At 41.0% G+C, this 26,966-nt stretch overlaps 1 protein-coding gene across 1 annotated transcript in view; it reads right to left on the bottom strand.

Moving 5' to 3' along the window:
- GPR20 (G protein-coupled receptor 20) overlaps positions 1–24,180 on the bottom strand; it is a 32,923-nt gene extending 8,743 nt beyond the window's left edge. Inside the window, exon 1 of the mRNA XM_075211208.1 lies at positions 24,107–24,180. The gene's annotated coding sequence lies outside the window, so the exon portion shown is untranslated. The remainder of the gene's footprint in view (positions 1–24,106) is intronic.
- Positions 24,181–26,966: the final 2,786 nt, after the last annotated feature.

Genomic DNA, 26,966 nt, shown 5'->3' with positions numbered 1-26,966 from the left:
TCTGTAGCATGATGTCACAGTTCAGAAATTGTGTCCTATGTCCATGTATTGATGCCTATGGAGGTGGCCATTTTCAGGGAGAACAAGATTTAATCAAAGACTGACAGGTAAGACAACATGACTTCAGTGATGGAGACATAAAATGTAAAAGCCACTTCAGTCTCTAGAGACTGAAGTGTGAATGCATGAATCTCCTGTGCTTCTCAGCCATGCCTTTATATAATCGGGCCGAGTCGTTTTGTTGCCATTGAAAAAGACACAGCTCACCTGTGCTGTCTGTGCTGGATGCAATCGTAACAACACAGCAACTTTGTAATGTATTCAAGGCCAGAAAAATAAACAACCCTACCTGATGATATAAACACATCGCTGGATATAAAATAAATAAAGCAGAAAACTAAATAGTGTATTTAGTAAAAGTTGCACAGGGGCGTGCAGAAGACAATAACTGATACGCAGGTTGTATCTGTTCTGTTGTAGATGTTACCTTACAGACAAATCATTCAGAAAAAAAAAAAATTGTGGAACTTCTAAAAGTTGCAATAATCTTTTAAAGGGAAATTAACACATCATCATCATCATCATCATTTATTTATATAGCGCCACTAATTCTGCAGTGCTGTACAGAAAACTCACTCACATCAGTCCCTGCCCCATTGGGGCTTACAGTCTAAATTCCCTAACACACACATACACACAGACAGACACACAGACTAGGGTCAATTTGTTAGCAGCCAATTAACCTACCAGTATGTTTTCGGAGTGTGGAAGGAAACCGGAGCACCCGGAGGAAACCCCACGCAAACACGGGGAGAACATACAAACTCCACACAGATAAGGCCATGGTCATTTGAATTATATACCTTTAAAGGCAATGTGCAAGTAACTACTAAAACACAATTGCAGGGACTGCCCTTACTATATGACTTGTAATCACATATCACTTGTAGATAGGGCTGCGATCTTTCCCTCCAACCCCAGTTCTATAGTTGTACAAGTGGCCACATTTGTATATTCAGCATTCACACATCTATATATAAATGCTGCGTATAAACTGTACAACCCCCGGCACAATGATATATATCCAGTTTATTTAGAGCAGAGAAGTATAATCAGTGCAATTAGATACAAATGACAGTTAAGAATAATTTTTCGTGATCCCCGTTATAAACAAGAGCAGGAGGACGGCCTGTGAAATGTAAATTCAGGGATATAGAAAAGAGAAAACCCTGGTAGCCGGTAGTAACTGGTGGAAAATGTGTAATTTACGACCTCTTTTTTAATTATTTTAAGACAAACATCTTGTGGCCTCTGTAATAGAGACGTCATGCTGCCTGCTGAAGATATTCAGCCAGACCGGCTGTTACCGTGGTACATGCTGGGTGCAATACGTAATTATGATTATCGAGTCTTTAATGAGAAACTATATTGCAAGAAATAAGCTAATGGAAATTAATCCGCAAGGGACATTGCGCAGGGTTGGGCTGGTCCATAGGGATATGGGGGAAATCTCCGGTTAACCCCGCTGCCTGAGTGCTGAGCCCCTTACCATCACCACGCCGTGCATCCTGCACGGGCAGCATGGTGGCTCAGTGGTTAGCACTTCTGCCTCACAGCATTGGGTTCAAGAGTTCAATTCCCGACCATGGCCTTATCTGTGTGGAGTTTGTATGTTCTCCCCGTGTTTGCGTGGGTTTTCCCCGGGTGCTCCGGTTTCCTCCCACACTCCAAAAACATACTAGTAGGTTAATTGGCTGCGATCAAATTGACCCTAGACTGTGTGTGTATGTGTGTGTGTTAGGGAATTTAGACTGTAAGCCCCAATGGGGCAGGGACTGATGTGAATGAGTTCTCTGTACAGCGCTGCGGAATTAGTGGCGCTATATAAATAAATGATGATGAATATGATCCAGTGTTGGCAGTGCCGGTGCAAGCCCTGGGGGGTGTCCTAGATGTTCCCCCCCCCCCCCCCTCCACTTAGAATTGGTGCCCTCCTTGGACTTTGTGCCACCCCCGCTGCTTTTTACCTTTCCATGGCGGGAGTTGCAGGTGGTAACTTCAGTTCCTCAGACTGGAATGCCACAGCCAAGCGCCAGGTTCCCAGCACTGACATAGAGGAGCAGTGGGAGGAGCAGCGTCACATGTTAGCTGGTGGTTTTGTCTACTGCAGTTGGCGCTCAGTGTGGAGGCGCTGCGGGAGCATTCAAAAAATTTGTGGCATTAAGTTGCTCATTCCGTCTTTCAGGCGCTTCCTAACCTAGAAATACCGCCTAGGTTGGCATAATGGTAGTATCGGCCATGTGTGTTGGAAATAAATAAGAACCACTGTTTGGGTTACCTGAATGGCGCTGTGCCTGAGGGAAAGAAGAATCGCTCAAGTGAGGTGCTGCTTCTTAAGGCCAATTTCCTGCATTAGTTGTCAAACTGGTAATGGGTTCAACTAAAGAAGATAAAGTCCCACTATATCATCTCTAGTAATAAGCCCAAAGCAAAATCCCAAACTTATATAATTGGGTCGAGTCCAGTCTAATATAACTTGAACCTTTCCAGGATTCACGCACACAATGGATTTTAGTCGTTTAAAAAATACATTTCTCCAGTTTGTCACACAAAGAATTTTCTCTGAGCTTTGCCAACACTCAACGGATGTTATGATGTTCCTCCAAGGAAGAAGAGAACATCAACATATCACCAAGATAAATGACTACACATCGCCTTACAAATTGTCTGCATATGTGATTGACAAACTCCTGAAACTCGGCCAGAGCATCATGGAGATCAATGAGCACAAGTGAATATTCATCATGGCCATCTCTAGTGTTAACCACCGTTTTCTATCTATCCGATGTGTGGAACATCTGCCAATCAGTCAGAGGATCATATTTACATAACCAAGTAAGATCCTTGACTAACCGATGTGAAGGAAAATGAATCAGGAAAAAGTCTTCAACATGTAGACTACCTGACGCAAATCTTAGGAGCTACACAATAGACCACATCATCCTTCACACGTTTATTATCTCAGGCTAAAACTGGAAAAGGGATCCTCAATAGACACAAATGGAATATCTACAGATCTAAGAGACTCAAGATGTAGGAAATTTGCTGAAGAACCACAACCAATGAATGCCAAGAGAGCCACAAAGTCAAATGTCCAACGGAGTACAACAGGATCATCTAGATTTGAGGTGTCCAAGTTTAGTCCTCAAGAGCTACCAACAGGTCATGTTTTCAGGATTCCTGTCTGTAGAAACAGGTGGCATAATTACTGATTCAGCCAAATAGATTAACTCGCCTAGGCATGATTAAAGAAATCCTGAAAACATGAACGGTTGAGGACTGAACTTGGACGCCTCTGATCTAGATGGTTTTCTCTCATCTATACACTGATGTTTCTCCGTTTCTTAGGGAAGACTTGAACCAGACGGCCTTTTTCACCACAACAAACAAATGGGACAACGTTTCGACAATGTCATTTCTCCTGTGTGGATAATCGTTTATTTGCATAGGTTCATGTGACAATACTGTGGTTTGTGCTGGAAGAGAGTCATTGGTGGAATGAGTGGGAGAAGAATGAGTGGGAGAAGATCCTCTTTCCAGATTCCTCTTTCAAAGTTTGCTGTACATTTTAATGGCTAGTTGCATGGTATTTTCCAAAGTAACTAAAATAGGGTAATGTACCTTCAGAAAGCCCCATGTAAAGAGGACTACAAAGTCAAGGATGATCCCACTGGTCAATAGCCCTATGACACCAGTAAGTCAGCCTCTGTAGCGGAGTTAGTTGTGGTCTCTGCCATTACTCTCTATTCCCACAGGACCGGTACTCAGTTGGACCCAGGTCTTGTACACATTCCAATTACTTGAAGAATGAGTTTTGCTGAGTTAACAAGTTATGCAGAATGGATATTAAAGAGTTGCGGTTATTTCAGTCGGTGACCAGACACGGACTAGTATGTAGAATCCGGAACCATGATTTGGGCATCACCTAGGGATCTACTGTGCCACTGAGTAACTTAAAAGTTATCCAGGAAGAAAACCCATAAAGAATATATTTATACAAGAACAAAGTGTGTTGTATCCTCCAAATCTTGACAGGACGGTAAAAATAACTTTAATTTAAACAATTTATGCAAATGTCCCCATTATGTGGTCAGAACCAATAGTCATAAAAATATAAGGTTGCAGCCTATCGGTTCACTGGGAAATAGTGACATTACTGAGGCACGAGGCACGAGGCATGAGTGAATTTATAGACTAAATATTGGTTAAGCCCATATAATGTCTGCCTCGGCTGTGTGCAGGTGACAGGTCCACTCCGATACAAACTAATCGCCTGATATTGTATCTCTTATCTATGTCACAACCAATCTCACCAGACAAGTGAATGCCGACCATTTATTTAGGTATCCTGATATGATACAGTATATTTATAAGATATTAAGATATTACCAGTGGGCCTGATTCATTAAGGAAAGTTGATAAAAAAACTGAGTAAGTTTTCTTACTCAAGTTTTCTGGACAAACCATGTTGCAATGTGAGGGATGCAAATTAGTTTATTATTTTGCACATAATAAATTTACTGTCTGTTTTTTTCATGTAGCACACAAATACTTGAAAGCTTATTTGTAGACTGAAATTTAAAAGTTGATCTAGGACATGCCCTACCCCAAATATAAATCTGCCATCACATTTTAAATTTATCTCCCCCTCCAATGCAACATGGTTTTGCCTCACTTACTTACTTTTGCTTAACTTTCCTTAATGAATCAGGCCAAATATAACTTACGTATCATAATCTGTATGCCTGGGACAAGGCAGAATGAAATGGACAGTCCTTCAATTAGATTGAGACCACAAAACAGGACATACATAAAACAGGGACATACAAGGTAGATAAAATAAACAGACATGAAAACAAAGGGTATGGAGGACCCTGCTCATTAGAGAGCTTACATTCTAAAGGGAGGAGGGCACAGCTGAAACAAGAGGAGCGAGTGTGACTCAGAGTAGAGATTTGGACAGATGTGAGGGTGCATTAGTGTGAATAGTGTTATCCAGGATGAAGTCACCTTTAAGAAAAAGATGGGTTTTTAGAGAACGTCTAAATATTTTAAGGCTGTGGGAAAGTCTGACTGGGGTGTAGTAGGGAATTCCATAAGTGGGGAGCAGCACGGGAGTTTTGTAGGCGGGAGTGAGTGTTGGTTACCGGAGACGAGACAAGGCGCAGGTCAGAGGTAGATCTAGAGATCTATTATCTAAGAGGAGCATTTGAATATCCAGGAAAAAAATTCAGCTTTGCTTCACCTACAAGTAGGAGTTAGAGAAAAACCTGAAAAGCAATTTTAAGTTCCGGCTCCGTTCCTCTATCCCAACTCCCTTCCTACAAACATCGGTAAGGGTGGTAACCTTCTTTCACAGGCTCCTGTGCCACTAAAAATTATACAGCATGATAAAGGCTTGTACCAAATGGAAACATATTCAGGCTTATCTGCATAAAACTCTTAGCGGCCTCCTTGTAAGTCTTTTATATAAGACTTATATAAGAACATTATATTTAGTTGGGGTCTTCTACCGCGCCTGCCTTTGAAGCTTCCTCATATTGCCCCAGCCATGTATTCATCTTTCCTTGTAATGCTTTACATTGTCTATAGGTGACTTGAAGCCATATTGGGTTATTTTGATTTGATAGCGCGTGTGATTCTTAAGGTCAAAAGAAAAGAATGAATTTAAGAAGCCGGCACCACATCTTAGACATTATAGACTAAGGTTTCGGTTACAATAGTGTAATACACATTTTTCTGACACTTATGGGCATATTCAATTAGCTTCAGCGATCGCGATTATACACGCTGCTCTTATAACATGACAATACGGTACCGGAGCATCGCCCATTTCCCTTCGCAACCCAATGAGGTGTGTGCGGAAATCAACAGTGTTGCGGTAACGGGACTTGTGCAGCCGCATGTAATTGCGATCACCAAACCTAATTGAATATGTCCCTTAACAGCAGACAGAACGTATTCAATGAGGGGGATTTACTGAGATGTTGTACAACGTCCAACTCATCGGTATTGTCCCACAAACTGGAAGATTTGTAGATATGATTTTAGGAAAGGGGCCTGGGGGCTGTAGGCTCCACTCCGACAAGAACTAATGTAAATGACTATATATCATCTATACAGCACTGTGTAATACGATTGGTGCAATATACAACAATAACAATAAGAGAGCCCAAACACAGGCATATTGTCCCGATTCCCCAATTATAGGGGAGGTCTGTCGTGGGAACATCACCGTGTTATACAAGTTCCTCTTATCAGGTCACTCTCATATCTAGTTATGTTACACGTTCACTGACAGTTACATATTCCTGCATGCAACGCCTTCACCGAGTCATGTGACAAGTGGGTGGTGCCTGCTTACACAACCCCAGCTGCAAAATGCTGAATAGGAGAGTTGTCTATGAACGTTTACAAGTATTACAGCAAAAACGTAACCTTGGCTTACTTATTTTTCAAATACAGGTCAATGTCATCTGACACTATTAGAGGATAATGCGTGACGGGGACCTGAGCTGGGGTGAAGGGCGGTGCGGATTGGCGGCTGTTGTAAGAGTGGTGACAAATATGATCAGGTGATGGTTAGACATGGGCAATTCTCAGCGGTGCAACCTCAAGAGATCAGTCTCGTAACATTTATTTCTTGCTTTGTAACTAATTGTTTCCTATGTGCTTTGCTACACAGACATTTTTAAATTGCTTTGCAGTGCCACTGCCTCCTTCACTTGTGCAATTCTACAGTGTAATCACCTCGCATGAACTGCAGAGGATTAATGTCTTCCAGAGTTTCATGAGACAAGTAAAGCAATGATCATTTAGTAGATCCTGGACTAGAAATGCTCATCAAGAGAGGTATTTATTTTAATAATGGTTTTATTGCAAGTCACCACAAATTGAATGGTTAACCTACAATAGCCAATGATATATATATATATCTGATACATATATATCATCATCAACATTTATTTATATAGTGATGGCAAATTCCGTAGCATATCTAATATATATAAGCCTAGCGGCGTGTGTTAGTCTGTGTGTGTAAAAAAACAAAACAAGCTGCAGCGCCACCTGCTGGGCGGAGTTATACACTGACCTACTAAATTCTTAGCCATTATCTAATATATAAAAGTAAAAGCCTAGCGGCGTGTGTTAGTGTGTGTGTGTGTGTGTGTGGAAAAAACTATTTTCTCAGAAAGGACTCATCCAATTGACCTGAAATTTGGTATACTGGCATTATTTGACAAAAAAATTAGAATAGTGAAGTCAGTAAACTTCCATCATCCCCCCTTCCCCCTGTGGGAGGGGTAGTAAAGGCCAAATTTACGAGTTGAGGGGTCAAACTCATTTTCTTGAGGTAATTTTACCTCATGAACACACATTAAAAAGGGTACTTGCGTCGGGAAGTAACGCTCTTCCCCTGAGGAGGCCTGGGCTATGGCCCAAATGCATGACAAGAACCTTTTTAGGACCTTAAGTAGCTTGATTTGACTAGAATGCATGAGTATCATGCACAGGTTAACTTGTATATATATATATATATATATATAAATAAATAAAGCAGTTTGTTTGTTTGTTTGTTGGTGAATATCTGCCAAATCTGACACAGTTATTTAGTATGGAACAAGTAAGCTATTAAACCGCATAGCGACAGCGTGACCATGCGACAAAGCGAAAGAGCGGCAACTATTGAAAACACTGTTTGACTGCTGGAAGGAAACCAAGCCACAACACCACGTAACGACAACACGACAAAGCAACAAATCTTGCGACAATTGCATTTTTTAAGTGAAAGTATAACTTTAAAATAAAATGAATCATAGTCGCAATAAAATGTATTTAATTTTACTGAAATAAAATTTGTTTTAGTTAAAATGTTATTCTATTTCTCTAATCAGAGCTTTTGTATATCTTCTAAATAACATTTTTGGTCTATTTAGCAAATAATTTGTTAATATAGAAAAACTGCTACACATTACAAATCGGACTCGAGCCATCGCTGACCCTGTTTGTATATATATATATATATATATATATATATATATATATATATAATTTTTTGTTGTTGTTGTTTGTTTGTATCTATGGCATAATCTACATACAACCAGCTGTATAAATGAGTGCTAATGTTCAGCGGTTTCTTTTTAAGTTTAAAACAATAGAAAAAAAGAAAATGGAGATGAGAGATGTTGTTTGGAATAGTATTCTGCTGCCAAGTTCAAGACCACAGAGAGGCGAATATATTTATTTCTCTAAACTCCTACTAGTGTTTATGTAAATAGACACAAACTCTCTCTATTACTTTCCTAATTAATACCTTTAATATGTCTACCTCCCGCCTCATGGATCAGACTGAAGACAGGAAGTGAACCATAATCTGCACCTCATTATTATTATTTTATTATTATTACAGAGCGCCACATGAGGTCCGCAGAGCCGTACAAGGGCAAACAACAAGACAGTACAGGGTATAACAGTACAATACAGTTAACAACTACAACTCTCAGCACAGCTACTGGGGTGTAAGGGGTACATTCAGCGCACGCTGAAATCTGTGCCCATTAGTGTGGGTACAACTGACAGGGTTAGAGCCACTGAAAGAGGTGCATAGACAATGGAGGAGAGGAGACAATGGGCAGAGAGCCCAAGGAGGAGGTGAGCAGTGTAGCTGATGAGCAAAGGTTATAGGTAATGAGAACAGGAGGGGAGAGGGCCCTGATCACCAGAGCTTACAATCTAAAGGGAAAGGAGCAGACAAACAGTTGACACACGGGGTGAGCCAATGTAAGGGGATCTGAGGGCAAGAAGCCAGAGTGGGAGAGATGGAGGATGCAGGGCCGTAACTATGGCTGTGCGACAGGGGCGATCGCCCAAGGCGCAGCGCCGAAGGGGGCGCAATTATGAATTATATTTTAGGTTAATTTGGTTAAAATTGAGGGCTAGGGGGGCGGCATTTGTCTTTCTCGCCCCAGGCGCTTGAAATCTAAGTTACGGCTCTGGGAGGATGAGAGGGTGAGGTATACTACATGTGAGATGGTTAAGTAGAGGACTGGGAAGCTTTTATAAACAGGGGGGTATTCAATAACCGTTTGATGCTATACAGTATAGGAGATAGTCTGAAAGAACGAGGGACAATCATTCCAGTGATGGGGGCAGCACGGGAGAAATCTTGGGTAAGGGAGTGAGATGTGGTTACCCCAGGGGAGGGGAGGAGATGGCCATTGGCCAACCAGAGAGGGTGGGAGGGAATATGTATGCAGAGGAGGTTGGAGATGTAGGGAGCAGTGGGGTTGCAGAGGGCCTTATACATGAGGGTGAGGAGGAAGAGGACCCTGTAGGGGAAGGGGAGCCAGCGTAAGGGTTGGCGGAGAGGGGAGGCATATGTGGAGCGATGAGAGAAAAATTCAAATTAATAATTAAATTTAAATTAAATCAAATTAAATTTCAAGCGGCGCTGCATTGTAAAGGGAAGGTAACCCTTTACAATGCAGCGCCGCTTGAAATTTAATCGCGGAAAAGGCTGAACACGCGGGTGTTGAAGAACCCGCAGATTGATACATTTACCCCCAGATTTAATCCTAACCTAGTAAATATCACCTAATACTGGAGATGGTGGAATTCTGCTGACATCTGACTGTAAAACTCTATGAGACAGGAAGTGGCTAGGCTCCAATAAATTCCCCAGGATGTCCGTAAACCTATCTGCGTCCTGACCCGATTGTATGACACAGTTTGTTTATACAGTGCCCATGTTAGGACATCATCAAACGTTATAACTCAACATCAGAAACACTGGATTTTAGATGATTGTTGTCACTTGTCAGCATCAATCCATATTTACCACTTCAGCTGGCACCTGACACCAGACTCTGCCAATCATTGTTGTCACTCATCAGTGTCATCCATTCTAATAGCAATGATAAATGATAATTTAATTATTTAAGAAGATAATAATTCATATTTAAAATAATTCAAAATAAGTTTATTCATTTGCATGATTACTGCTGTTAGTGATAGTTCATGTAATATTTACAATGTTTTACATTCCTACAGCAGGATTACATTATGCTATAACCAAGGGGGTGAGGACCTCTGGACCAGCTCATGTAACTGCTTGTTAAGACTCTGGTCCTGAGTCACTAAGGGGAGCAAATCAAAATAAAGGAGTAGCTTTGCACCTGGGCAAAACCATGTTGCATTGGAGGGGGAGGTAAATTTAAAATGTAGGGACAGATTTATAGTTGGGGTAAGATCAACTTTAAATTTCAGTGTAAAAATAAAGCTATCAAGTATTTGTGTGATACATGTAAAAGCAGCCAGTATTTATCTTATATGCAAAATAATAAACCAATTTGCTCCCTTTGCATTGTAACATGGTTTATCCAGAAGAAAATTTACTCTTTATTTTGCCTTCCTCTCCATAGTGACTCAGGCCCACTGTTCCTAATTTGTATTATGCCTGCAGTACCTCTGTGTTACCAGAGGTGGTGCTGTTATGACCTTGGACATAATCACCTGCACCTGCTTCCCTGACTGTTCCTGCCCCCTCACCGTGCACCTTTCTGGTCATTGATTATGGACAGTCAGACGTCAGCGTTAAATATCAGTGTCGGTCAAACTAATAAGACTGAATGGAGCAGAATCTGAACTTTGAAAAGGGATCAGTGATCTTTTCGTTCGGTAGCAGTTGGAATAGAAACAGCTGAAGTGGACGGGCGATGTGGGTGGGACGTACGATCCCATGTTGTCATTGATCTAATAATTATAAGTCTTTTTTTTATAATAGTGCAGCCCCAAGGTTCTCAGCCTGAGGTGTGTATACCCAAAAGTGTACATCAGAAAGATTAGAAGGTTACTTCAATCTGTCAAATGTATCTCAAAATAACATTCATTGTATTAGTAAAGGATAAAACATATAGTGCAAGATTGTGATTTCCTTTTGTGAAGTAATTATTAAAATGAGATAAAGCAGTAATAAATGGGAGTGGCTTCATTTGTTTGTAGGCGTGGCTTGGACAAATCAGGTCCTTGTTTGGATAGAGGGGGTAATGGCTCAGACAAAGGGGCACATTTTGTCCACGTTTTGTTGGAAGGTATGACAAAGCTTCACACAAATGCAGGGGTGACGGACACGAAGTACTCAGGCCTGAGATTCTTCTGGGAAAAGCACTACATGTAATAAAACCTTGATGTGGTACTATAAGTCCCAGCATGCCTTACCAGTCAGTTGCAAAATACCCAGAGAGGCACAGACCCCCTGTTGTATGTATCTATCAGTCCTACAGTGATCACACAGCCAATGTCTGTTTGGTAATATCCATGTCTTGTTGTATTACTGTGTGGTGCTATATAAATAAATGTTAATAAAAAAAATAATAATAATAATAATAATACTACGTTAAGGTGCAGTTTATAATCACAAATGACCACAGCTAGAAAGGAAATTACACTCAGGAACATTTGAACCATTTCTTCATTAAAAATGTTTTGCAGGGAAAGTCGGTGCTAAGATAAACAGGATTTCTGCCGGAGTTCGGGCCTTGAAGACCTGATCCAGCCGTACATTAAATATGATCTGTCCCTGCCAAAAATAAATTGTTATTTTTATTGGATAAATCCAGATGGAAAGCTTTAAATTGTTTCTCATGTCGTTAAGTAAAAATACCCTGGAACATACATCCTCGAGGAAACGAGGTGGGAACAAAACAAAAAACTGTCCGAAAATCAATTGTATTTTAAAATATTGATAGGCAGCTGTAAATGTGAAGGCCAGAAGTGGAGGATTTCTGGGAAACACAGACTGAGAGTGCAGTGTGGAGAACTGGAACGGGGCCCCTGAGTGCTGTCAAGACACATGTTTGTGTGTGTAGAGCAAAGTGATAAAATAGAAAGAGGGCTGCAGTCTGGGAACGGGGATCTTTAAGGAGAAAATGTTGGTCGGATATTTTGTCCTCGTGTAGCTAATAAAAGTTGGCACAGACCCATTGTTCCATGGGACATGGACAGGGAAACGTAACATGCATTGCGGGAGAATTTGTTCAGTACCAGTTTCATGCAAAGTTCTCAGTGCTCTTTTCTCCAGGGTCCTGTGCAGTGGGAACTGGATGTGTAATAAGTACAAGTGGCAGCCTGGTAGATTATATGAAAAACAAAATGAAAAGCTGAAAACTATTACTCCATGTTATACACAAATCAGCCACAGCATTAAAACCACTGACAAGTGCCGTGAATAACACTGATTACAACGGCACCTGTCCAGGGGTGGGATATATGAGGCAGCAAATGTACAGTCAGTTATTGAAGTTGATGTGTTGGAAGCAGGAAAAATGGGCAAGCGTAAGGATCTGAGCGACTTTGACAAGGGACATATTGTGATGGCTAAAGGACTGGGTCAGAGCATCTCCAAACCGCAGGTCTTGTGGGGTGTATGGGAAGAAGGCGGAGGCAGTGTGATGCTCTGGGCAATGTTCTGCTGGGAAACCTTTGGTCCTGACATTCTTGTGGATGTTACTTTGACAAATATCAGCTACCTGAACACTGTTGTAGACCAAGTCCACCCCTTCATGGTAGCGGTATTCCCTGATGGCAGTGACCTCTTTCAGCAGGATAATGCTCCCTGCCACACTGCAAACATTGTTCAGTAATGGTTTGAGGAACATGACAAAGAGTTTAAGGTGTTGACTTGGCCTCCAAATTCCCCAGATCTCAATCCGATTGAGCAACTGTAGGATGTGCTGGAAAAACATGTCCGAGCCATGGAGGTTCCACCTCGCAACTTACAGGACTTAAAGGATCCGCTGCTAACGTCTTGGTACCAGATACCACAGGTCACCTTCAGGGATCTTGTGGAGTCCATGCCCCGATGGGTCAGAACTGATTTGTCAGCCTGGGGCAGACCTACACAATATTAGGCAGATGGTATACTACAGCCAGGGGTGCTGAGAGGGGACGACCGGTACTCAGTACACAATCCCCGATGTTGGCGATTATGATCCATGTGGGAGGAACTTTTGCCCCATCATCATCAACATTTATTTATATAGCGCCAGCAAATTCCGTAGCGCTTTACAATTGGAAACCAACATTGATAAGACAATACTGGGTAATACATACAGACAGAGAGGTAAGAGAACCCTGCTTGCAAGCTTACAATCTATAGGACAATGGGAGTTAGAAACACAAGGGCATGTGCTACATCATATTGCACAATGGACCAGCCAGACTGCAAAGGTAAAAGTATTGAGTGTGCTGTGTGTGGCAATGTTGGTCAGAGGGTTGTTGTCTTGTGTTAGCTGTGTAGAGGGTGGTAATAGGGTAACCTAGGGAGAGTAAGATGATGGTTGAGGAATATCATAACCTTGTCTGAAGAGGTGGGTTTTCAGTGAACGCTTGAAGGTTAGAAGACTAGAGGAAAGTCTTACTGTGCGAGGGAGGGAATTCCACAAAGTGGGTGCAGCCCGGAAAAAATCCTGTAACCGAGAATGGGAGGATGTGATGAGAGTGGAGGAGAGACTTAGATCATGTGCAGAACGGAGGTGTGCCAGGTGAGAGGCGGAGCAATGTGACTGCGCTCCCCAGTAGATCCCCATTGGTCTGTGTGGTTACAACCCTTCTCCGCTTAATACAAGTTATTGTCATTGAAACTCAAACAATCTATGTAGGACATGAAGACCGAGGTAGGAAAGACTTGAGAGCAGAACTAAGACCGATAGCTGTTAATTAATTATTTATCGGACCAATTTATTAATTCTGAAAGCCCAAAGCTGGTTCTGAAATGATAAGCTAACCCTTGCTTACTGGGCCAGTATTTTAATCTCATAACTTTTCTTTTACATTACATTTTATCATGAAATGAACATGTACCCACATATAGCATAACGGAGATTAAAAAAGTCTTCACACCCATATTGAAATTGCAGGTGCTGGTGATGTAAAGCCTGATATCAATATATGTCTTGAAATAAGATTACAATTCAGTAAGGGTGGGTAGACTTCTTATATCCACTGTTACCAGAAGCTGGGATCCAGTTAATACTACATAGCGATGCTGCAGAGTAAATGTATTACATCCATAGAGCTTTATGTATCTGTGCCAAATAAAACATACCGAGGTTAATTGTGACATTTATTAGGAATGTCCGATACTTGTTGAGATTTTGAGCACAAACTATTAATTTATTTTGACATAATTCAGTTTTATTGCATGTAATACAACGCTGTGGCCGACTCTTGCGCAACTACAGCTGCGGTTATTTGTGAGATAATTTACTGATCATTTTCACCCCCATTTAATTCACAATGAAAGATAAATAATAATGTCTAATTAATGAGAACATTTTGCTCCACTGTCATTCCCGGCCATTAGATATTTTGTTTTTTGTGATGTCCGGCCAACTATCCAGCTCCCCAGCTAACCCTGCGTGGGTTTTCCCAAAGGTTGGAGTCTTCCTTTCACGTGTCACATGATGGAAACCGTCATTGCAGAGAGATTTGCACCAGATCGGATTACCTTCCAGATTGCATAGATCTATTTGCCAATCATATTCTGTAGACTATAGTCATTAATTCTTAATTTCTTTATACTTATTTCACAGAACTGTACAATCAGAATAGTATTATTCAGGTATATATAAGCGTACTATTTAATTTCTATACCCCAAACACAAAAGGGACCATATTATACAGACATAGCCTCACTTTGTAACCCTAGTCCCATGGTTTTGCTCCTGCGTGATCCAGTTTGACGTGTTTTGGTCCCGATGCTTATGGGAAAGGCTTAGGAGTACAGCGACAGGAAATGCAGATGAGAAGTGAAGTCACGCTTGTCTCCCCTCTAGGTCATGTCTGAGAGATCTTTCATCTATGTAAAACATAAGGGAGAAACCACCAACACCTGCGGAAGGGTGGGCACCACGGCATGTCTTCCTAGTGTGTTAACTACAGATTACCCGAGCCCCAGAGGGTACCCAGGGGAGGACTGTCATGACCTTGGGAGATGGTTGTAATGTGGTGAGAATCATAATATCAACTGAATATCCATCAGCTCCGTAGAATCATTTCTGGAGCCTAGGTTGCCTTGCTGATTATCCAGCAATGAGAAGTCTTTATAAGACCCTGTGTATAGAAGCTCCTATTCCCCCTCAAACAAGCTTTAGTGTACCTTGAAATCACCAAATCTTAGCTGCAACCCCCGGGGAGCGCATCAGGATGTGTCAATCACAGGCAGAGGTTGTTTGGAAAGCTTGGTCAATGGGACAGATGGTTCAATACCCAATATTGAACTGTAGGAACTAGTTACAGTCAGGCAGAAAGACCAGGACAGGTGGCAATCAGGACTGGTCAAGAATCAGGAAAGGCCGTAAAATGTAAAGCAGAGGCACCGTAATCTCTACAGCAGCACATTTAGTAACAAGTATTATGACTTGCTGCACAATGACCAGCAGTAATGTAGAATGTGCAAATATGCGACTCCATCATCACTTCAGCTCCAGCTAAATTGTAGAGTAACCGCATTGGAATCAACGCTCGATGGTCAAAAACTCTACAGCTCTACATGTATTTATATAGCGTCAACATATTCCGTGGAGCTGTACAAACTTTATCTAAACACCTCAGTCTCTGCACCAGTGATGCTTACAATTGAATTTTCTTTTCATAGGCTGACAAACACATCTATTTATCCAGAAGCAGATTAACCAAACAATATGGGCCTGATCAAAAGACAAATGAAAGTAATGAGCATTTTTTTTAAAAGCACACATACATCGGGTACACGCAATGCCCGTATTCAAGGAGCGGATGTAAAGATACGTCTGGTGATGAATACAGGTCTAAGTCCGCTCTGCTCTAACAGACAATACACTGTAGGATACGTCCAATACATATGTGAAATATAAAATCACAAAAGTACGCACAGTAAATAAAAATTCAGTTAAAAGCAATTTATTAGGATGTTCTTAGTGTCTACTGGACATAAAATATATTTTTACAGTTGCTTCTAATAGCAAACACATGTTCTAGCAGTATACACAGCCGTCATCACTATCACTCGACTCTAACAGCTGACCTGTAGCTGGAGCAAGCGATGCGGCAGAATAACACGTACCTGAGAGATGCCCAGAGGTTGACCCAGACGCTGCTGTGTGCGCTCCAGCGTGGCGCGTCCTTACTGTACATTGACTACGGGCCTACACCCAGAAATTGTAGGCTGTAGTATGGGACCTTTGTGCCCAAAGATGAAATGGACGTTTCTGTGTTCTCTGGTGTATGGTTCGGTTCCGGGAATGCGCAGAATAATTGTGCGCCAACTACGCCACCAATCGCCAGGTACACTCCCTAATGAATGAGGCCCTATGCAGTGCCGGAGTAACCCGAGGTCTAACTGGGCTACAGCCCAGGGGCCTCGGGCTTCCAGGGGGCCCTTGAAAGTGCTCAGCAACAATATTGATCGGTGCCGCTGAGCCTGTCACTGTAGTCCATCCGCGGCGCGCAAGGACTACAGTGACTACAGTGACAGGAGAAGGAGGTAAGCGCTTCGGGGGGCTCACAGGGGGAGGGCTCACGGGGGAATGGAGGCCCCCTTAGCCCAGGGGCTCCATTCCCTTAATCCGACCCTGGCTCTATATCTTTGACACATGGGAGGAAACCAAGGCCTTCCAGGGGAAACCCACGCAAATATGGGAAGAATAGGCGCCGCAGCACAAATAGCCCCTTTGGACTTGCCCAGCACTGCATGTCAGCAATGCTAACCACAGCACCACCTTGTGGTTTGGTAAAATCCTGCAGCCAAGCTGCACACTACCATAATGACACTGTGACTGTCAGTTCTCTAGTTCCCTGTTGGTACAATAACCAGCAGTTCTGGCACATGATTGGCCAATAGGTGCAAATACGGAGCGATTTGCATATCTATACCCAGAATTCCCAACTTGCTCTGGTAGTGTGATAATGGCTCTTAGCGCAGTGTCCTGTGAAAGTGTTTATACATGTATGTAGTTCAGGAGAGCACATGTATGTAATCTTATGTTGTCCCTGAAAACTGGCTTTTAGTGCGGTGGGATTTTCTGTATAATATCACAAATCAGATAGAATTATGTCTCCCAAACCTGTCACCAGCAAATATTCATCTTCTTCTACTAATGTTATGTGAGGATCCACATCACACATGACAGCCATCGCCATGTGCAGGCTGAGAAGAACCAAGCTATATATATATATATTTCCAGACAATGTCACGGGAAACCAGAGACTTCTTAAACCGAACCCCCCCTCCCCCGAAGAGAGAGCCCTTGTGAAGCATTTTGGACAGAAGCCACCAGATACATTTCTCATCACTGCAGCAGACATTGCCCTGGGACGTGAGCTGCCCACAGGATGGGTCGGGCATCTGTGTCTTATCTCGGAGACAACAGAACCCTGAAAGGAAAAGACAACAATGCGGAGCGCTGAGAATCCTTTCTCTTTCTTTTGTACTTTATAGTAAACAAATTAATCGCCCTCCCTGTGTTTTTGTTCTCTCTTCCTGTGCAGAATGGGCACATTCTGCAGTTTCATAACAAACATTTGTAACTTTCCACCAGATCTCTCTTATAGGACGGATCAGTCTGTACCATGGAGTATTTCATGGCGGTTACAGGTGATGGCTTAATAGCGTTTTCCATTATTTCTTGGGTCAGTCCCTGTTCTTCAAGTTAAGGGAAATCTCATGTTTTTTTTGTTGTTGTTTGTCCTTGTAATATTAACCGTTGATAAGTCATTCCCTGTACCGGCCCATGGTCTGTGTGCCACCCCAAGGTACATTTTGTTAAACGCGAGTATTTAAATGACAGTTCTACCTTACATAAAGTCCTCTATGACTGGTCGGAGCTCTGATAAAGTAGGGATCTTGTGACAGCTGACCAAAATTTTGGGCCTGACCCTCTCACTCCCCCTTACCCACTGTTGTTTTATGCTGCTATTTCAATAATAACATTTCACATTCTCAGAGTCAACAGATACCCCTTCAGAACTTTAAGACCTCCCTATAATTTGATGACGTTGCACCCTGCTAGGGCAAGCCAAAATTCATTAGACGTCCCAACGTCTCGTCGGGTACGGGTAGTGGGATATTTTAAAATGTATTTTATATATATATAGTGGAATTTACGTTAATAATACTTTATATTAGCATAAGTATTAGGGGGGGTAGTTATCTATGATCGTATTAAAATTTAAACAACTCTACAACTCACATTAAGCATGATCCACGTGACTGTACAAGCAAATGATAAATCAGAAGCATGTAAACATTAACGCACTAATGCTGGTCTCCGAGATTATCATCATCAACGTTTCTTTAAATAGCACCAGCAGAATCCGTAGCGCTTTACAATGGGAGGTGGAGGCAGAGCCTCAGCATTTTAAATGGTCAGAGAGAAAAAGAGAGAGAGAGAGAGAGAGAGACACACACACAACGTTTGTAAACCGATATAATACTGATTGTTTCCTATCTTACATACAGACACACAAACATCGGCGAAGGCAATAATTAGCATACAACTAAGCTTAATATAAACAGCCGCTGAGCACCAGAAAACACTTAAACTCACAATGAAACAGAGTGGATACAATTATGCTGCATTTAGAAACCAGACACTTAAGGGAACCAGGGAAATAAATCTATAAATACCCTTATTATAAACGCAGAGGAGAGACAAGCGAACAAGGACACTAAGATCGCATACCAAGAATCATTGGTGAAGCTGCAAAGCTGCAGAGGCTGCTCTGTGATGCCGTGAGCCTACTCCGGCCATCAGCCGCCTTTCCTGGCGCCGGTTTATACTGGTAAATGTGTGGTCTAGTGCAGTGATGGGCAACGGGGTCCAAGGGTCCTATGCGGCCCAACAAGCCTGTCACCCAGCTCTGTCCTGATCTATTACTAACGTGGCCCCTGTTCTCTCCTTATTGCCCCGTTGGCCCCCCCAGCTCTTATCCTCTGCTTTATGCCCCCTGACCTTCTCCTGTGGCCTCAGCTACTAGTGGACAAGTGATTGGGGAGGCTGAGGGGTATTTTAGGGAAAGTGGGAGGTCCGAGAGGAGTTTGGGGGTAAATGTTGATCTAAAGGGCATATGAGGTGTTTTTGGTGAGTGGGCATTGTGAGGGCTCTGAGGGGTGTTTTGGGATGAGAGTGGTGTTTGAGTTGTCTATGGGGTCTATTCTGAGGGCTTGCGATGTCCCTTTCTTTGATTAATTTTTTTTAACATTCTACTGAGAACAAGGGTAATGTGTGGCCCTTTTGAAGGTTAGCGGGCCACACATGTGGCCCTTGAGATCTATCAGATCGCCCATCACTTGGGTGGCTATGGCACTGCTATGCTTAACCACATGATCCCTGTTACAGTTCTGCCCTATCACTCTCTAAACAATCTTTCTTTAAGGCCCTCATTTCCTCCCAATCCTACAAGCCCTGTCACCTTTTGTGCCACCTTCAACTCCCTCCCGATATTTTCACATGAAAAAATTGACTTTGTTTCATCTTAAACTGCTTCCCCGACATCTTTCTACTGTTTGATAATATGTACTTAGAAAATAGATTTGATGTGACACAAAATAACACTTATGTTGAATGTTCAGTAAAACTGAACAATCTATTTTCTCCATTTTATATAGAAACATGTAAATATCTGGTTTCAAAAGTCAGTAAGATAAACGTGTAGATGTGTTTAACCATTGATTGAAACTGTTGTTATTTTGAAAAGAAAATTGCAATTTGACTGAGTGTAGTACCTGCCAGCAGCCTCTAGATGTCACCCTTAGTGGCAACACATAGCTGTTATTTAGTCACTGCAAGTGAGATCTATCCAACAGCTACAATAGTTATCCTGTACTTGCAGTATACCCTTCTCCCATACTCCAGGTAGGTTTAATTTGACACAACATATTGTAAAGATTTGAAATGACAAACACGGAATTCAGTGAACATGACATATTGGGCAGTAGTAATATTCCAAACTCCACCAAGATAGAGATTTATGTGACCTGCTTTGATGCATTGGCTCAGTAGTTAAGAGTCTCTAGAAATTATATTTAAATGTAGACAAGTAAAAACTCAGTTTCCTTAGTGTCCATCATCAACGTAACATAGGGGAGTCAAGATGTATGAAAAGGCATCTTATCAACTACCCAGGATCCAGTTTATAGGTCTTCTCTGATATCTAAACTCAGCTCAACAATTGTCTCTTCCACAAGTCCTATAACATCGGATTCATAACAGCTCTCAATGTTCCCAACACCAGACCTGTAGTTTAGATGTGTATAAGATTTCAGCAGAGTCACCATCAGTCATTATGTTTGTATTGTTAGAGCACAAATTCACCTGTCCGTCCATCATGTAGGAGACCCCCTCTCCAATGTCATTGTAATGTAATTGCTAAGAAATGATAAGTATAGCTCTGTGTGTGCTACATAAAATACAGATACGTACATAACCTGACATACGGAAGACAACCAACTGATTTGATATAATAGCAGATTTCGTTCAGTAACACATGATCAGCTTCACGTGCAGTGTAAGTCACTGCTGTAATAGTGTGTTCCTGCATAGAAATTAATTGCAGGACCAGAGTTTCTCTAAAAATCAGATATTTGGGAAGTGATGGATAGAAAGAAAAACAGGTTTATGGCTAATCCAAGATTCTGGGGGGGATTTCAATTGGCCGCAAGGTGCCACCAGACACCACCCCCATGGGCGGCTGCAAATACTTGCCGGCCAATAAAGTAACAAATCTCCGCTCATTTTCTCCTCAAATCTCTATGGGACGATCCCACAATCCTGTGTTATTGTATCAAAACACATCGTATCGTTTGATCTGGTTTTAGAAACCTCCTAAAAAAAAATCACGATCAACAAGAGAACGATGTCGGGCAAATGTGGCAGTGTGCACGCACTCACCACCAGCAGCGTAGGCAGATATCTGTAGAGTGTACAGAGTCACCATCTTTTCAGCAGATGGCAATTGAAGTAAGGTCGCTTAGGTGTGTACCCAGCTTAACTCAGAAATATTACGGTAAACTTAAACTTGCAGCCCATGCCATCATATTCTGTGAGTGAGTGTTCCCCAAAGAACCTGACAAACAAAAAAAATAAACAGTTGTAGCTCTCCAATGAATAGAGATTCTTAGTGGTAATACACTTATAGGGTAACTTCAATTAAAAACAACCCACCGTTCAGTTTTACAGTTTGCTATTATTATAGACTTCTCCGTGCCCCCTTCCTTTCCTGTCTACCCTATCAGCTCTTGTGCGCAATGTGAAATATTAGAAAACTATGATGGATGATCACATATGACAGATAATATTGAGGTATGGACGACCGGTAGTAACTTGCAGACACAAACATCCAGATCTAATATATATTATTGGCCAGAGGAGAGCTGGAGCTGATTTTCCGCACGCTGCTAACAGTACAGCCACCTTTGCATAGGTAGGTGCGCAGTTAATTGTCTAATAATAAAATACTGTAAAATTATTGGATAGGTAGAAAATTACTTTTTAATCTATAAATCTGCCCCTACTCTCTCAACGTCATTCCCCAATGTGGTTGACCCTCAACATTATCCTGATACTGCCAAATGCCTATTAGATTGTTAGCTTGCTGGTTCAACTTTTTTTTTCTCATTTTTGTGAAAGATATTCCTGATTCATTGCAGACTGTGAGACATAATACATGTTTTAGAGCAAATACATTATGAATATACAACTGAGATATATATTCTAAGATATATTTATGAATCAGTTCATATAAGTTGTGGTTGATACATTGTAGAGCAGCCACAGGTGGCAGATCAGCAAAATATCATGAATCTAAAAAGTGTTTGTGAAAGAGATCTCCTACATGGAAATAGTTTACAGCAACAAATGTAGCTTAAAATAAAGAATAAAGTATATTATTAAACACATCACAAAAAATGAAAACAAAACTAGAAACAAATATATATATATATATATATATATATATATATATATATATATATATATATATTTGTACAGCTGTCCCTGAGAGTTTTATGCCCAAAAGGAAGAACTGAGTTGAGCAGCATGGTGGCTAAGTGGTTAGCACTTCTGCCTCACAGCACTGGGGTCATGAGTTTAATTCCCAACCATGGCCTTATCTGTGTGGAGTTTGTATGTTCACCCTGTGTTTGCGTGGGTTTCCTCCGGGTGCTCCGGTTTCCTTCCACACTCCAAAAACATACTGGTAGGTTAATTGGCTGCTATAATTTTTTTATTTTACCCTAGTCTCTCCCTCTCTCTCTCTGTCTTTGTGTATGTTAGGGAATTTAGACTGTAAGCTCCAATGGGGCACTGATTCAGCGCTGCGGAATCAGTGGCGCTATATAAATAAATGGTGATGATGATGATGGGTTTCGGTATTATAAAAGCAATCGCATGAAAACAATCGCAATAATGCAGTAATACACATTGGTGTCTTAATAATCTTATGTTTCAGATCAGTAGATGTATTGAGGAGTTTGGTCGACACCTATTGATAATATAAGAGAACTGCACATCGTCGTAATCACTTCTGTTTCATACAGGGAGATCAATCATCCAAAATAGATACAAAGTATTAATTTTAGATTTGTGGCAAAAAGTACTTCAACGTATCAGGTTTAGAAATTATCTTTGGAAAAAAGATAAGAGAATTTTGAAAACTTCCACAATATTTGCTTCATTGCGCATATATCTGATGGAACTTCTTCTTAAGTGTTCCACAAGGAATTGTGGCTGATTATACCCCAGCCACGATACACAGCAGAATTAAATGACGATCGTTGCCCCAGCTCTGCTTATAGACTGTAATTTCAGCAAAATGCAGAATGTGGAATGTACAAACACGGCGCAGAATGGCAAAGCAAATGCTGAACCGCCAGAACTGCAGACTTCTGTCACCTGTGCTGCACACAATGCCGCTGCAACTGTGCAAAACCTCTAGCATCAGCAAAATAATAAAATAAATATTGTATTGCAAAAGTTTGTTTTTTTTGCAGTATATCCAGAAGTAATCTCACTTTATGGTCATTTAGAACCCACGGCAGCTTCTCTGAATACAACAAATCACTGGGAGACTAAATTACGCAGAGAGGAAAGTAGCACAGCTAAGGTGACACCTGTCTACGCTGTAAAGTGGAACTCTTAACTCTTAGGCGGAGGACCTAAGCTCATTTGCATACATTAAGTACTTGTAAAGATTTTTAAGTACTTGTAAGGATTCACCATTTTGTTTTGAAACTCTGTTCATTACAGAAATAAAGATTTTAAAGGAGTTTTCACCATCACTTGTCTTTAATTTATTTATCGTGTATGTGCCCTCCTACAACATTTTCTAAATATGTAGAGCTATATCCCTGGCCTCCCTATTTGCTTTTCAGCCTTGCATTTCTATAATCAGTCAGGATGATTATTTTGTTTTACTTACATACAATGCAGCTCTGCTATACTTTCTGCATTGGACACAATTGTATCCAGTTACCATCTATATGTCACATCTAAAGGCAGCAAAAATAAATCTGACTGATGATATAAATGCATGACTAAAAAGCACAGGGACCAGAAACATGAAGCCATTGGTCTAATAAAAGTTGCAGGCAGGCACAATCAAGCCAATAAAATAAAGTCACCCAAGGGTGCAAAATCCTTTCAGTAAAACGATAAACTTAAAATTGCAGTTGCTGAATATTTGTCATTGGTCATCTTGTATGAGCCATAATCAAGGCACCTGTTTTTCTACTTGATAATATAATCCTCCTATATTAAACTATATAAAACATCTATAACTTTATCCATATAAACCATATTCCTATATTTTCATTTTATTCATTTGTGTTTTTGCCCAATAGGAAGTTTTAACCCGTCTGTTCCTGCAATGATAATCTGCAATAAAAGAAGCTTTGTGTATGCCATGGAAGTGGAGTCTTTCTATATAGGACACAAGCAGCCAGAAGTCATTCCAGTAGTGAGTCCAACAACTTTGCAGCCTGATACAGTATGATACATATAACAGTACTTACAGTTTGTGATTCAGCCACAGATCTTCCAGTATCTAGAATGAAACGACCGGGCAGTAAGCAGCTGCCAGGATCACAGGGATACAGGAACCAGCCCTCATTACTTTGACTTTGACGTCAGCTGTTCCTCTCTCATCCTCTGCTAAGTTTGGGTAAAGGCAGTGCTTAAATAAAGACTAAAAAAAAAAATAACATCGCTCTGCTGGATGTAACCGGAGGGAGATTCTTGTCTGGATGCTGACTGCAGTTTAGGTTCTGGGTCTTTCAGTTCAGATTGAGAAAATGACTTTAGTGCATATTAGTGAAAACCTGACACAAAGTTACCAGATAACAGTTTGATAGATTTACTGAACCTGCCAATCAGCAGCAAATGTGTCATGTACCAGATTTACAAGAGTGGCAGCTACACAGATTACAAATTCCAGTTTTTAGGTACATATTAGGGCTCAGGGTTTATGGCCAAAAATCTCAGTATGGTGCAATTTGAAGCCCCTTACTCTATACTTTCCCCCAGTGTACAGCGCTGAGGAGCACTGTGGCACCTTACAAATCTATCATAATAAGAATATGCACTTTGTGTCAGTTATTCCACCTTTTACAATTACTGGCAGCTGTTTGATCCTTAATGTTGGTGGGTTTCATACTTATAAGCCAAAAATGAACTATTAATGCTTAATTCGCCCGTGTGATATTTTACAAGCATATTAGAAAGTATTAATATTTATCGCAAGGAAGATATTGCAATATAGGGCTTGATGTCTGTATTAGTGAAAATCTGAGCATTTTATGAAGGAAGTTTCAAGGACTTAAATTAAACAAGATGAGATATGTAAAGTTTTCACCCATTTATTTCAGGACTCCAGTACAATATGTGCTACTTACCTCTGCTTGTATTAGGAGATCCCAGCAGGTGGTATCATGTAAAGGACACTCTACTCATAACTGTGGTGTGAGGTGTATGACTACTGCTGGGCGTATTGCTGGACATTACTGCTATACATATTACTGGGACTTACTGCTGCACGGTGGCTCAGTGGTTAGCACTTCTGCCTCACAGCACTGGGGTCATGAGTTCAATTCCCAACCATGGACTTATCTGTGAGGAGTTTGTATGTTCCCCTTGTGTTTGCGTGGGTATCCTCCGGGTGCTCCGGTTTCCTCCCACACTCCAAAAACATATTGGTAGGTTAATGGGCTACTAACAAAATTGACCTTAGTCTGTCTGTGTGTGTGTTAGAGAATTTAGACTGTAAGCCCCAATGTCGCAAGGACAGATGTGAATGAGTTCTCTGTACAGCGCTGCGGAATAAGTGTCGCTATATAAATAAATGGTAATAATAATATTATTGGGAATTAGTGTTACTGCTGTGCATATTGCTGTACATTAATGCTGGGCATTACTGCTATACATATTACTGGGACTTACTGACATATATATTACTGGGAATTAGTGATACTGCTGTACATATTACTGGGACTTACTGACGCACATATTACTGGGCATTATTGTTGGATATGTTAGTGGGACTTACTACTGCTGGGTATCTTGTTGGGCATTACTGCTGCTGGGCATATTAATTGTCATTTCTGCTGTTAATGTTTTAACGTTGAAAACTATACATTACTGCTACCACTGGACTAAGTGCAAAATCACAGAATGAATTCTGCTCGGAGTTGTTTCAATCAGACCCTATGCACAACATTTGCTCATGGAAGGGTGCAGTCTCAACAACATTCAACACCGGTATGTGTGGAGCCAGGATTGTGACCACATTTACTCTCTAAAACAGGACTTTGATGTGTATTTTAGCAAACATTCATTTTCTCTTGAGAATTTCAGTGATGATGAGTTATCTGCAGTCGAAAAAGTATGTTTGCTGGTTGAAACCAACATTACCACAAGATGCAAAGATGTTGGGGCTTCTCTTCCTTATCCATTTTATCGATTTCTCCATTTATGGGACTGGAGAAGGTTCGTTCAATTGGGGTAAATGTGATGGTTTGGGTGGACAACAGGTACAGTGTCTCTGAATGTCCTGTCTGTATATCCTCAGCTGATAACCTGACTACGCACCAAACACCTGACCAAGGACGTCACCAAACATGTGGATGTGGATGATGATGGTAAAGAGACGTAAGATGAAGAGCATTCTGCCCAGCTACAGTCTACTGAGTAATATTTTCTGCGGTCACAGTATTACCCAATAATATGCAAAGTAAGATTCCTCCTTATATTCCCTAGTTAAATACAGTAATAAGCACAGCAGTAGCGGCTATGCCTGATAGTGTGCTCAGCAGAAGTACTGGCTGTAATAAGATTCAGTAACATGGCCATAAATAGCAGCAATGCTAAAATATATACCCAACAGTAGTAAAGCCCAGAAATATGCACCACAGTAACATGAATGCCCAGTAATATCACCGTCAATAGCAATGACCAGTAAGTATAATAACATTATGCATATTAAGAGAAGTAATGTCCAGCAATTTTAATACTCTGTAATATACATAGTAATAGCCCCAACTATAATCTGCCATCACATTTTAAATTTACCTCCCCCTCCAATACAACATGGTTTTGCCAATATTCAAAGTTAATAATTTTTTTTGCTTTACTCTCTTGAATGAATCAGGACCATTCTTATAGACGTAATATACATAGTAATAGAAGTAATGCCCAGCAGTTAGTAATACTCAGTAATATACATAGTAATAGAAGTAATGCCCAGCAGGTAGTAATACTCAGTAATATACATAGTAATAGCAGTATTTAGTAATACTCAGTAATATACAAAGTAATATCAGTAATGTCGAGCAGTTAGTAATACTCAGTAATATACAAAGCAATAGCAAAAATGTCCAG

This window comes from Mixophyes fleayi, chromosome 5, assembly GCF_038048845.1.
Source record: "Mixophyes fleayi isolate aMixFle1 chromosome 5, aMixFle1.hap1, whole genome shotgun sequence".
In the NCBI taxonomy this organism is placed as follows: domain Eukaryota; kingdom Metazoa; phylum Chordata; class Amphibia; order Anura; family Limnodynastidae; genus Mixophyes; species Mixophyes fleayi.
The sequence above is the reverse complement of the archived record's forward strand: the minus strand, read 5'-3'. Positions and strand labels throughout refer to the sequence as shown.